Source organism: Varanus komodoensis, unplaced genomic scaffold (assembly GCF_004798865.1).
Source record: "Varanus komodoensis strain SLA01 unplaced genomic scaffold, ASM479886v1 scaffold8, whole genome shotgun sequence".
NCBI lineage: Eukaryota > Metazoa > Chordata > Lepidosauria > Squamata > Varanidae > Varanus > Varanus komodoensis.
In genome coordinates this window covers 34,255,051-34,265,637 of record NW_025336481.1, presented here as the reverse complement: position 1 = coordinate 34,265,637, position 10,587 = coordinate 34,255,051, and positions in this window count along the sequence as shown.

The window sequence follows — 10,587 nt, the reverse complement described above, 5'->3', positions numbered from 1 at the left end:
CCAGGGCGGCTTATTTTATATTGTGTGTTTTAAATTATTATGATTATCTATATGTATATTTTAACTTATTGGTTTTATTTATTGTTGTAAGCCGCCCCGAGGCTTCGGCGAATGGGGCGGCATAAAAATGTTTTAATAAATAAATAAAATGAAAAGGGACTTAATTTGGAATCAAATGGCTAGGGTTGTGCTGAGTGAAAACCATAAAAGAACAAGAACCTGCGTTATAACAGGTGTCCCCAACATGGTGTTCCTGGGCATCTTCAGTGCCAAGAAAGGCATTCATTCACTGTCCCCTTAAAAATGTTTTGATAAAAGAAAGAAAAGGGTTAGGCCATCAGGTTTTCCTTGCTGGTCCTGAACCTGTTGCTGATCAGCTGTTCAGCAGGCAGGGGACAGGAGAGAGAAAGAGCAAGACTAGAGGCTGGGAGTAGAATAAAACAGCAAGATAAGGGGGAGTGGGAAAGAAAGGGCAAGGCTAGAGGATGGATAGGGAGGGAGAGAAATTAAGGAGGAAATGGGTGAGGGGAGAGCAATAGGTAGGACAAAGGATGGAAGTGAAGAGAGATAAAGAGGGAGAAAGCTCCATATTGACAGAGGAGCATTGGACAGGCCATGAAAAACTCTGTTTCCCCCTCCCTGCACACCTCTTGAATAGCCAGGTTGCCACAGCAGCCATTATGTCACTGGCCATCTCTTCCACCTGAACCATTTTGTGGTGGTGCCCATAGCAGCTTTGCAAATTTCCAAATGTGTCCATAGGTCCAAACAAGCTGGGGACTCCTGGCTTACACTGTCATTAGGGAAGCCAATATACAAAAGGAAAGAAAGAGAGAAAGACAACTTTGCTTAAACAGAAATCCACTTGAAGAACAGGACTTCCACTTGGGCAATGGGACATGTCCTCTTCAGCCTCTTTGGAAATGCCCTGAATTGGCTCCAGAAGGGTATCCAATGCTCCAGAGGAGATTTGGAAGGGCACGGCGTGGGGGAATCCATTCAGCCAACTGTTTCCCTTCCACTGACAGAATGGCAGCATTGGATCCGATCCACTGACTGAGAGAAATGAGAGAATAAAACAGTGGAATCAGAAAAATGCTAACTGGAACATCTACACTATAAGACATGTCTTGAGGCAAAGCGAGAGCCAACAGATCAAAAGTAAAGCATTCCAAAAACAGGGCACAACCAAAGGAAACACCTGCAAGAGAGATAACATAGTAGAACTTGTGGTTTGGAAAAAATGAAGAGAATGAGGAGGAATGTAGGATCAAAGCAAGGAAAAGAAGTATTCTAACTTACATAAAGGAATATGCATTTGTCAAGGTGTAATATTTAATTAAGGACACAATCCTAGGCATATTTAGGCAGCAGAAAAGTCCTAAAATCCCTGATGGGGGCATGCTGAAAAGTATAGGACTTTTTTTTGTCTAAACATACCTAGCATTGTTCCCTTTGTGCTCAAAATGGAGGAAAAATCTGAATGGGGGCCATTCACAAAATTCTATGGATCTTTATGTTTCTAATGGATTATGGTGTTAAGGCACCTGCCATGTTGAAGCTAAGCAGGTCTGAGGCTGGCCTGAACTTGGAGGGGAGACCACCTGGGAACTGCATGGAGCCACCTAGAGTTCCACAGGAGTAGTAAGGTGGAATATAAATATAATAAATAAATATAGGAAGGAAGGAAGATCATTTCATACAGTTATATTTAAGATAGAACTGTTAAACATTGAAAGATTAAACAGTGGTATCTGACACCATGGAAATTAAAAAAGGAATATGGTCACTCAAAAATAATTTCTATCATTGAATGACAAGGATTTGATTTATATGTGGTAGTTAGGTGAAAGAGCTATGATTAATGAGTACTTTTTTATTATCATTATAACCCCCCATAGTTTGTTGGGTTGCTCCTATGGCTTGTCAGGGAGGAAGCAAACTGGAATCTCTGGTTTGCACATAACATTAACCAGACTGTGCACAGATGGTGCCTGGATTGTTCAGCTACTTCCATTTTTAGTGAGAGTGATCAGGTTCTTTAGGGTGTAATCCCATGTCTTACTCCTTTGATGCATATGAGCCTCCGAACCCAGGGGATTATGTGTGTGTGTGTGGTGCCTGGAATGAGGCACAGTGGTAGGAATCTTCAACGCTACCATGCCATGTACTGGGTATTTTCTCTAGATGGCTGTTTTTGGCTATCTAGATTTAGTGTCAGGGAGGAAGAGGGAAGGGGGCTGGGATGCAGGCTGGGATCACGTAAGTCCACCGCCCCAGTCTCCCCCACCCCAACACACACACACCTCATCATACCCCCTTTTTTCCCTTGTGGACAGCCCACATGTGCCCTGGCAGGTGTGAGGGAGTTGACATGCTCAGCCTTCAGGCTCCCAGCTGCTGCATTGCAAGAACTTGGGACTGAGATTCTGATCAATCCTGGGGTCTCTCAGGTAATGCTGTAAGGCTAAAGGAGAGCACATTTATGCTTTTTGGAGGTTTGCTAAAACTTGGGAATGGCACAATTTAAATAAATAAATATGTAAACATGATTAAGTTCTGGCATCCCTGCTTCTAAATACATTACATCCAGAAAAAGTGCTAAGTGAGCATGCTTTCATTCTGTGCAAAAATCAACAAACACTATATCATAAGGGAAACTGGTGAAGTCTCCCCATTTCTTTGCTTTTCTAATTTAAATACAGAATGTGCACCTGCTGTCTTGGCACACAACCTGTATTTCTGCAAAATCCATGTGTATTTTTCTCTCTCTCGCTCTCTCTCGCTCTGTGGGTGTGTTTATGGCAGGGGGTATCTCCTTACCTTTTTCTTCCTATCGGTAGGCTTCTGATAACAGTACAAGATTTTGCTCTTTAAATGTGTACTTCCATGAGTAGGAACAGGTGCACTTAATAATTAGGTTTTGTTTTCATCTGTGGCAATAAAATGAGCCAGCCTTTTATTCAAGTGCATCATTACCAGGCATACATGACATTAATTTGGGATCAGAAACCAAATTGGCTTTGTAGTAAACAGTTTAATGCTCAAGCCAATGTGAGATTTCCAAGTTTCAGTCTAAACTTAATCAAAGGCTACGCTCACACTAGCTTCTTTCTCTGGAAGCGACATAGTTTGTTCACTCCGTCCCTTGCAAAGAATCCAGATTACAGCACTTCTGAACCGCTGAACTCCGGTTGCCCTTTCAGAAAGGTGAAAATTCTGCAGATCAGTTGCTCAGGAGAAAGAATTAATCCAGCTCTAGCAAATGAAGAGATGCAAACCTCACAAACTTCTTTTGGTGGTCCAAACATATTTTTCAGGTGCTTTCTGAAAGAATAAAGAGACAAGATGTAACAATCGCTTATGAAAAAGACAATTTGAAATGCATTCATCAAAATAGAATACCAGAAGAATTTTTGTAAAAAAGGATATTATATTCTTTCTTTTTCCAAAGTAAAAAAAAAAAGGGGGGGGCAGAAAAATCCATGAGAAAACACAAGAGGAATACAAGTGGAAGACAGTCTTAAGTTCCCTGAAAATTCTGTGAATGAATTTATTGATTACACAATAAAAGCCTCATCTGGAAACACCCCAACAATTCCAACAGATTCTTTTTCCCTTTTTCTTTTTGAACACATCACATGGTCTTTTGCAGACCCTGAAATAAACCCTAATTTACTGGGGCATCTTTCAGGCCTGTGCCTTTCCATGGACTCAATATTTTGACAGTCTTTTCCTTCAGGCATTTGTCTAGCGGCTTCAAACTTCTTTTCGTCTTCTGTTTTTGTCAGAACACCAGCCACCCAGAAAAAGTTTTGATACTGTCTGCTTAGAAACAACTCATTTAATCCTCTGTCTGAAATCTGTGCTGACTTGAAGTCCCTGTCATATTCTTTCAGACATCCTTTACTTCCAACAGTGGTCTGGTTCACATGCAAGGCCAACTCATGGCTGTTGTGATATATGAATGTGACCACATTAACAAAGCATATTGGCTTATTTTATTTATTGGGTTTTTACCCTGCCGCATTAGCCAATAAGGCTCCCTGAGTGGGTTTGTCAATTTGATTTATTTATTACATTTCTATATCATCCAATTGCCCAAGCTCTCTGGGTGACTCCTGACATTCAGAACCAACAAATACAAAAACCTGACAATACAAATTCAAAATAAAAACCAACTACACTGTAAAGACATAAAAATACAGCTAATAAAGAAAAACTGACAGTGCAATCCTTGGGCTGCTAGGCCACATGGTTTTTGGAAAGACCACATGGTATTTGGAGATGCAGGATGTGCACAGAAAATTGCTCCTATCTGGGAGTGCCTGTCCCTGCTTCACAGCTGGTACAGAAAGAACCATGCTGGCTGCATTTCTGAATGGCTTTGGAGGCATTTAGAGGGCAGGGAGGGAAGGAGAAATGTACCACTAAGTTACAAGGTTTCCCAGTCATGCCTCCTTTCCTCTTTTTCTGAAGGTCCAGCTGCCTAGCTAACTTGCAGGGAGTGAGAAGTGCAGAGGCTCTCCCTTCTTGTATTTCTTGTATTTATATGCCACCCCAAAGGGCTCTCTGGGGGGTTTACAAGAAAACAAGAAAAAGAAGCTGAAAGCACAACATCCAATTAAAACAATACAAAAAACTAGCAATTGACAATAGTTTGAGGCACACAGTAACAGAAATACCAGGCGCCAAAAAGCTCGCAGCAATGGCTCCAGGCACACTCCCTCGGGGATGGCATTCCATAAATGGGGTGCGATTGCAGAGAAGACCCTTCTCCTAGTCGTTCCCCCCTCACTTCATTGGGGAATGGATCATGGAGAACCTTCACTGAAGATCTTAACGTGAAGGTTGCAGGCCCCCTGTTAGGGTTACACTCTGAAAATGCCTGGGAAAATAGAAAGGCCTTCACCTGGTGACAAAGCGGGTGCCAGGTGTACTTCTCTGGAAAGCCCATTCCACAAGCAGGGTGCCATCACGGAAAAGTTCCTCTCCTTAAGATCCCCTCCCCATTTCTTTTGGCCAGGGCCCTTAGAGTATAACACCTGGGAGTTAAGTCCCCCTGAATTGGGCAAAGCTGTGCATGAAGCAAGAAAGCGGGGCTTTTGATTTTAGAAGTTTCACTTCCCATGTACACACGTTGCTTTTGTCCTATCGTCACATCTGCTTTAACCAGTTTTTGTGGTGGGGGGAATGGGGAATCAAGGCAACCATGCCCAACCCATGCCTGGCCGGATAAGTGAGAAGCACTCCCATGAGTACGGATCCCTTTTCTAAACCACTTCCAACTCACTGAAAAAACTCACTTTCTGTAGCTCCAGTTTATTTCCCCAAATAACTTCTGTTTTGGCAAATTTCCCTTCTTTATTTCCCTCCACACTTTGGTGTTCCCATATATGCCCCAACACCAATGAACTTGTAGCATATGCTCTTTGACCCTAATGTTGAACAATGGAATGTGTGTTGCAGTAAATGTTACTACATCAGCAACAGTAGAAAGGAAATTCTTAGTTAAAATAGGACTTGACATCAAGACTAAAAGTTAGAATTAAATGTCAAGAGGAATCCATTGAATATCTCATGACAATGACATCTGGGAGAGAATGAGCCAACTCACTTGGATGCCACTGGTAAATAGAAATCACATTCATGGGAAAGCCATATGGCTTCAGTATTGTGAAGGTTTTTACCCTGCAGAACAGCTTAGGTTGCAGTGAAGTGAGGGTGGTGACAAAGAACCTTGCATCAGTTGAAAAATAAATGCTAAAAACTGGCATTTGAATTGGACCTAAGCAACACCCTTGGTAGAAATTCAGAAGTAAATTCAAGTGAGAGCAAAGGGACTTACCTGTAAAGGCAGTAATCCTATTGCCCCTAGACAGGGGCTGGGCTCACACCTCATGACCACCTTGGGTAATTACTGTGGTTCATGACTTTTTCCTTTGATATGCCTGATTAGGCTCTTGCTGGTCGCCTCCCTCCTCCCATGTCCTTCCCTCTCAGTCCTCCAGGTGGTATCCCAGGAGGCACCTCTCTTTGACAGCTGCAACTGTGAGCCCAGTTCAGCTCACCATGGCTGTCCAACACTTTCTGCTGAGCAAATGGGGCTGATGCCCTGAAGCACAGCAAAGAGGATGAAGGAGCCGATCAGGGGACTATTGGAGCAGTGGGCATGCCCAATCCACACTCAGGCAAAAGCAGGGAGATCCGCTGGGCGGCACTGCAGCAAGGATGGTGCCACTCAGCTGATTCCCCCTCTGCCCCCTTGCAGCTGCCACATGGGAGTGGGCAGCGGGGCCTGGATGGAGACAGCACTGCTGAGCAAGGGGGAGGCAGTGCCTGCTTCTCTTTCTCACTCCTACTTGCCAGGGAGGCACCCCCAGTCCAGCGCCCACAAAGCAAGCACTGGGTCGGGGACACCTCTCCGGCAAGCGGATGCTAGAATGGGGGCGGGCACAGAGAAATAAGCTGAGTGGTGCAGCCCCCAACCGGGCCCCGCCACCCAGCTGTGTCTTGGCCCTCCTGCCCCCATGTTCCCAGGGACTTCTCTCAGTGGGGAGATTCACGGAGCAGTGTGGCTGCTTTCTGTGGCACCTCCAGCTGGTCATTTCTCATGCCCCAAGGAGACAGACAGAGCAGGGACGCCTTCGACAGAGAAATGCAGCAGCTGCTCTCAAGGGTGCTCTCTGCCTAGCCACTTGGGGAGAGTGGGGATGGTCCATTCTTGCTAAGCCGCCTGCTGGCTCTGTCCCTGGTACCATGATGTGTGGTGTTCTTCAGGTTTAGATGGCACATGAAGCCACAAAACCATACTGTGCGTCCTCAAACAGGTAAATAAAGAAGGTCCACACCACATTCCAGTCTATGGAAATAGACCATTCCTGAGTTCAAGGCCGGCCCTACCATTAGGACGAGGGGTGTGGAAGGGGCTGCAGAAGCAATCCTCTTTTTGGAGGGCAGAGCAGTGTGTTCCAGCTACCGAGCTAACTAGGTGCCTTCGGGTGTGGTGGAAGGTGCTGTCCCTTCCCCAGTGTCAAATGAATATTCAGCTGCCAGGCCAGCCTGCTTCTGTTGGTGGAACCGGTGCACAGGGGCAGCTTGGCCTTCACTTCAGACAGCAAGATGCCTCTGGCCAGCGCTGCCTGCCAGAAACAAGGAGGCAGCCTGGAAGACTCTAATAATCACCAGCACTGATTTTCTGTGGTTTTGTGAAATGCATTTTATCTGCTAGAGTAAGAGACAAAACAGGGTTTGATCTATGAGCCACTGCCATCTTTTCTCATCACACCACCATGACAATAACATAATGCAAATTAGTGGCCAGCTTTTCATGTGCTAAAGTAGATGACCCTGCCGTGCTTTGTTCTTTCAGACAGTAATTGTGGGGTTTGTATGCAATAGGTATTTATTTTCAGCAGCTGATCTAGTGATTGGTTGTAGTTTAGTGTTTCTCTGTTGCATTTCATTTATTTTTAAAAGATACACCACCATAAATTCAACCCTCTTTCCTTTAAAAGATTAACGAGTGAAATTCAATGAAGGCTCTCTTTGCAGGGAGCACTAGGTTGGTTTGCACTGTAATGAGTGAGCAAAAAGGAAAGCACACTGGAACCTTTATTGAAGCTGGCTTCTCTCGGGATCTCATCTTACATTTTGAGAGGCTGGTGTTGCAAATGCATTTAGGTGAAAGGAGATACTGTGGGTGGAATGAAAGAAGCAACAGTCTGGCAGCTGGCAACTGTAACCTGCCCCGAACTGTCCAAAGGATACCTGTAGATTACTCATGAAATTGACTTGTTCTTTTACAGACTGAGCCCAGGCTTAACTAAGCAATGGACAAATGCTTTGTGATGCTCCCTTAAGGAACTCTGGAATGGACTAACCTTCCCCACTATGGTAGCCTCTAAATATGTAGAACTGTATCCTCAGCTACCACTTTGTTGTCATGCTGGTTGGGGATAATGGTAGTTCTAGTCTAACACATCTAGAGGGCACCAGGTTGGGGAAGGCTAGTACAGATCAAGCGACCTGCCTCCCACCCCCAAAAAGATATAGTTGCAATGGCTCTGCTTAATTAATGCTTACTCTTAGCCACTTTGTAAATGTCAAAGCAGTCTGTCAAGGAAGCTTCACTGTAAAGAGCCATGGTGGAGACAACTGCCATCATGTTGGCCTTGCTAATAAAAAAATAGAGTTTCCTTGAGATATTTTACTAGGCCATTGTCAATATAGGAAAGAGGTTGCAGACTTCAGATGAAGACAAGATTGAAATGTGAACAATGAGTAGAAAAAAATAGTTTTCTGGTGACTCATCTAACCTCAAAAATGGCCTGTGATTCAGCCTGTAAGTCAAACTAGAATGCAAAGTGCGTGTGGTCTTCCTGGGAACTCTCTAAGAGGATCGGTACATAAAAAAATGGGCAGGGCGCCCAAAAGAAAGATGGGAGGAATCCAATAGCAGGCGGGCATGCCTGGATACACGATTTCTACAAGCTTCATAGAGTCATTTGTTATGCCAAGCAGGAAACTATGACTGCTCCCTACCTTCCAAAACTCAGTTAATTTTTTGATCAAAGGTACAGGGTTTAAGACCAGCAGTACCAGTCAGGTCTCCTCCAGATGTGTTGGACTACAACTAGTTGCATCCCCCAGGGAACTAACAACCAAAAAATTTCCTATAGACTAATGCATTTAAGATGAAAATCATCTAGGTCTATTGGTCTAATTAAGGTTTACCATGTACAACATACCCTGTAGCCCAGTGGTAGGCAAAAAGTAGATCTCTAATGCCAGGACTCCCAGAATTCCTGGCAGATGTTTTGGACTTCAGCTCCTTTGGCTATGCTGGCAGAGGCTTCTGGGAACTGAAGTCCACACATTTGGCAATCTCCTTTCTGCCTACATGCCACTTACATATGGGCAATTACATCCTAGTCACTAAATGGCCAAATGAATGGAAATCGTCATGGGAATATTATTCTGTTGTCATCCAGGAAATAAGGTTAGCAAATGACCTGGAACCTTGACCTTAGGCCAGCAGGGAGAGGAAGCTGTTCATAAGCAGCTGACAGCTGGAATATGTCCCAGAGGCAGCAAGCCGTTTGGTGATTAGGACTGTACAAAAAGTTACTGTAGGAAAATCTGATAACTCCGAAACCATTTCTTTTATCCAGTGACACTGGATTCAGAAAGTTATCAGAAGAATCTGTGGGAAATTCATTCTGTTCAGGCCATACTGCTCAGAACTTAAGGAATGTTTAAAAAAACCTTTAAAACATCCCAGTAGGAAGACACATGAAATGCAGGAAGACTTATGGGCAGAGACCAGCCTCAATTAAGGATCAGGCTAAATATTCTATATATCAAAGCCCTTCACAAACTGCAAGCTTTAGAACGCTGCAGATATTGAACAGTGTTGGTCCGTATGATCACCTTAAACTTGGGAGGGACACTTTGTACTAAACTTCTTACTTTTAATGTGTTTTATTACAGAAGCATTCTACTAAATTATTATTACCTTATTATACCCCGCCTTTCTTCCACAGTGTAACTACAAGGTGAGTACATTTCCAGGTGGTTTCCCCTCCAAGCCTTGCCCAGGCACAGACCTGTTTAGATCCAGCAAGATGCCTGCTTCATGTGCCTTCAGACCATACGCTCAGAAATCAGAACAACATACCTGGACCGGGTGGGGTACAGTACAGATTTGAATTACCTGCTGGCATCAGGGTTGGTAGCATCTCTCCCAGCTTGCAGAAACTGTATTTCATTTTAAGAGCTTGCAGCCTGAAAGGGTCTGTGGCTTGGAATGGCCATTGGACTGGAGGTTGCAGTCCCCAACTTCAGAACTAGCCAGTCAGTAAGTTCATTGTATTTAGCCATAGGCCATTACAAGTTAACAAGGTAAAACATTGGATTAACAAATAAAACCCTAAATCAAGTATATCAAAACTTAATACTAAAAGAAAGACCAGGCATAATTCAAGACAGTGTCCCCTCCAAAGCCTCCCTAGCTCTTATCTTTTGAGCTACAAGAGGAAAAAGAGAAACTTAATAAAACACATATGCATCAGCATCTGACAACAAGAACACGAATTTCTCAGAATCAGAGTAAGCATTAAAGGCGAGTAGCATACTGGTCAATTTTTTTTTTCTCTAGGTTCACAATATAAAGAACAGTGAAGAATATAATGCAAGAGGTTATCCACTTCAGGTGATCCACAGATACAGACATGCTGCTCCATCGGAATATGAGAATAGCTGCATACATGGTTTGGAAAGGAAGGGCTGTAAAGGTCACCCTAAGGCTATAATTAGGAATGGTAACTTAGTAATTGGATCTTGAATGGTCATGCTTAATTAGTTTAAACCAAGGAGCAGCCTTGGAATACAGTATCGAAATCGGTCAATTAGGAGCCTGGATAGGGATCAGGGATTATTAAATGCCCATTGGTGAAAGGGGGTTTCCATGGTGGTTGCAGCAAGTCTCCCTTCCTGCAGGGGGTGCCAGCTCAATTCCCGCAGAAGAATGGTATCAAAATTTATCACATGCATGCATAGGCCTGGTCTGTACCCAGTGCTATCCCA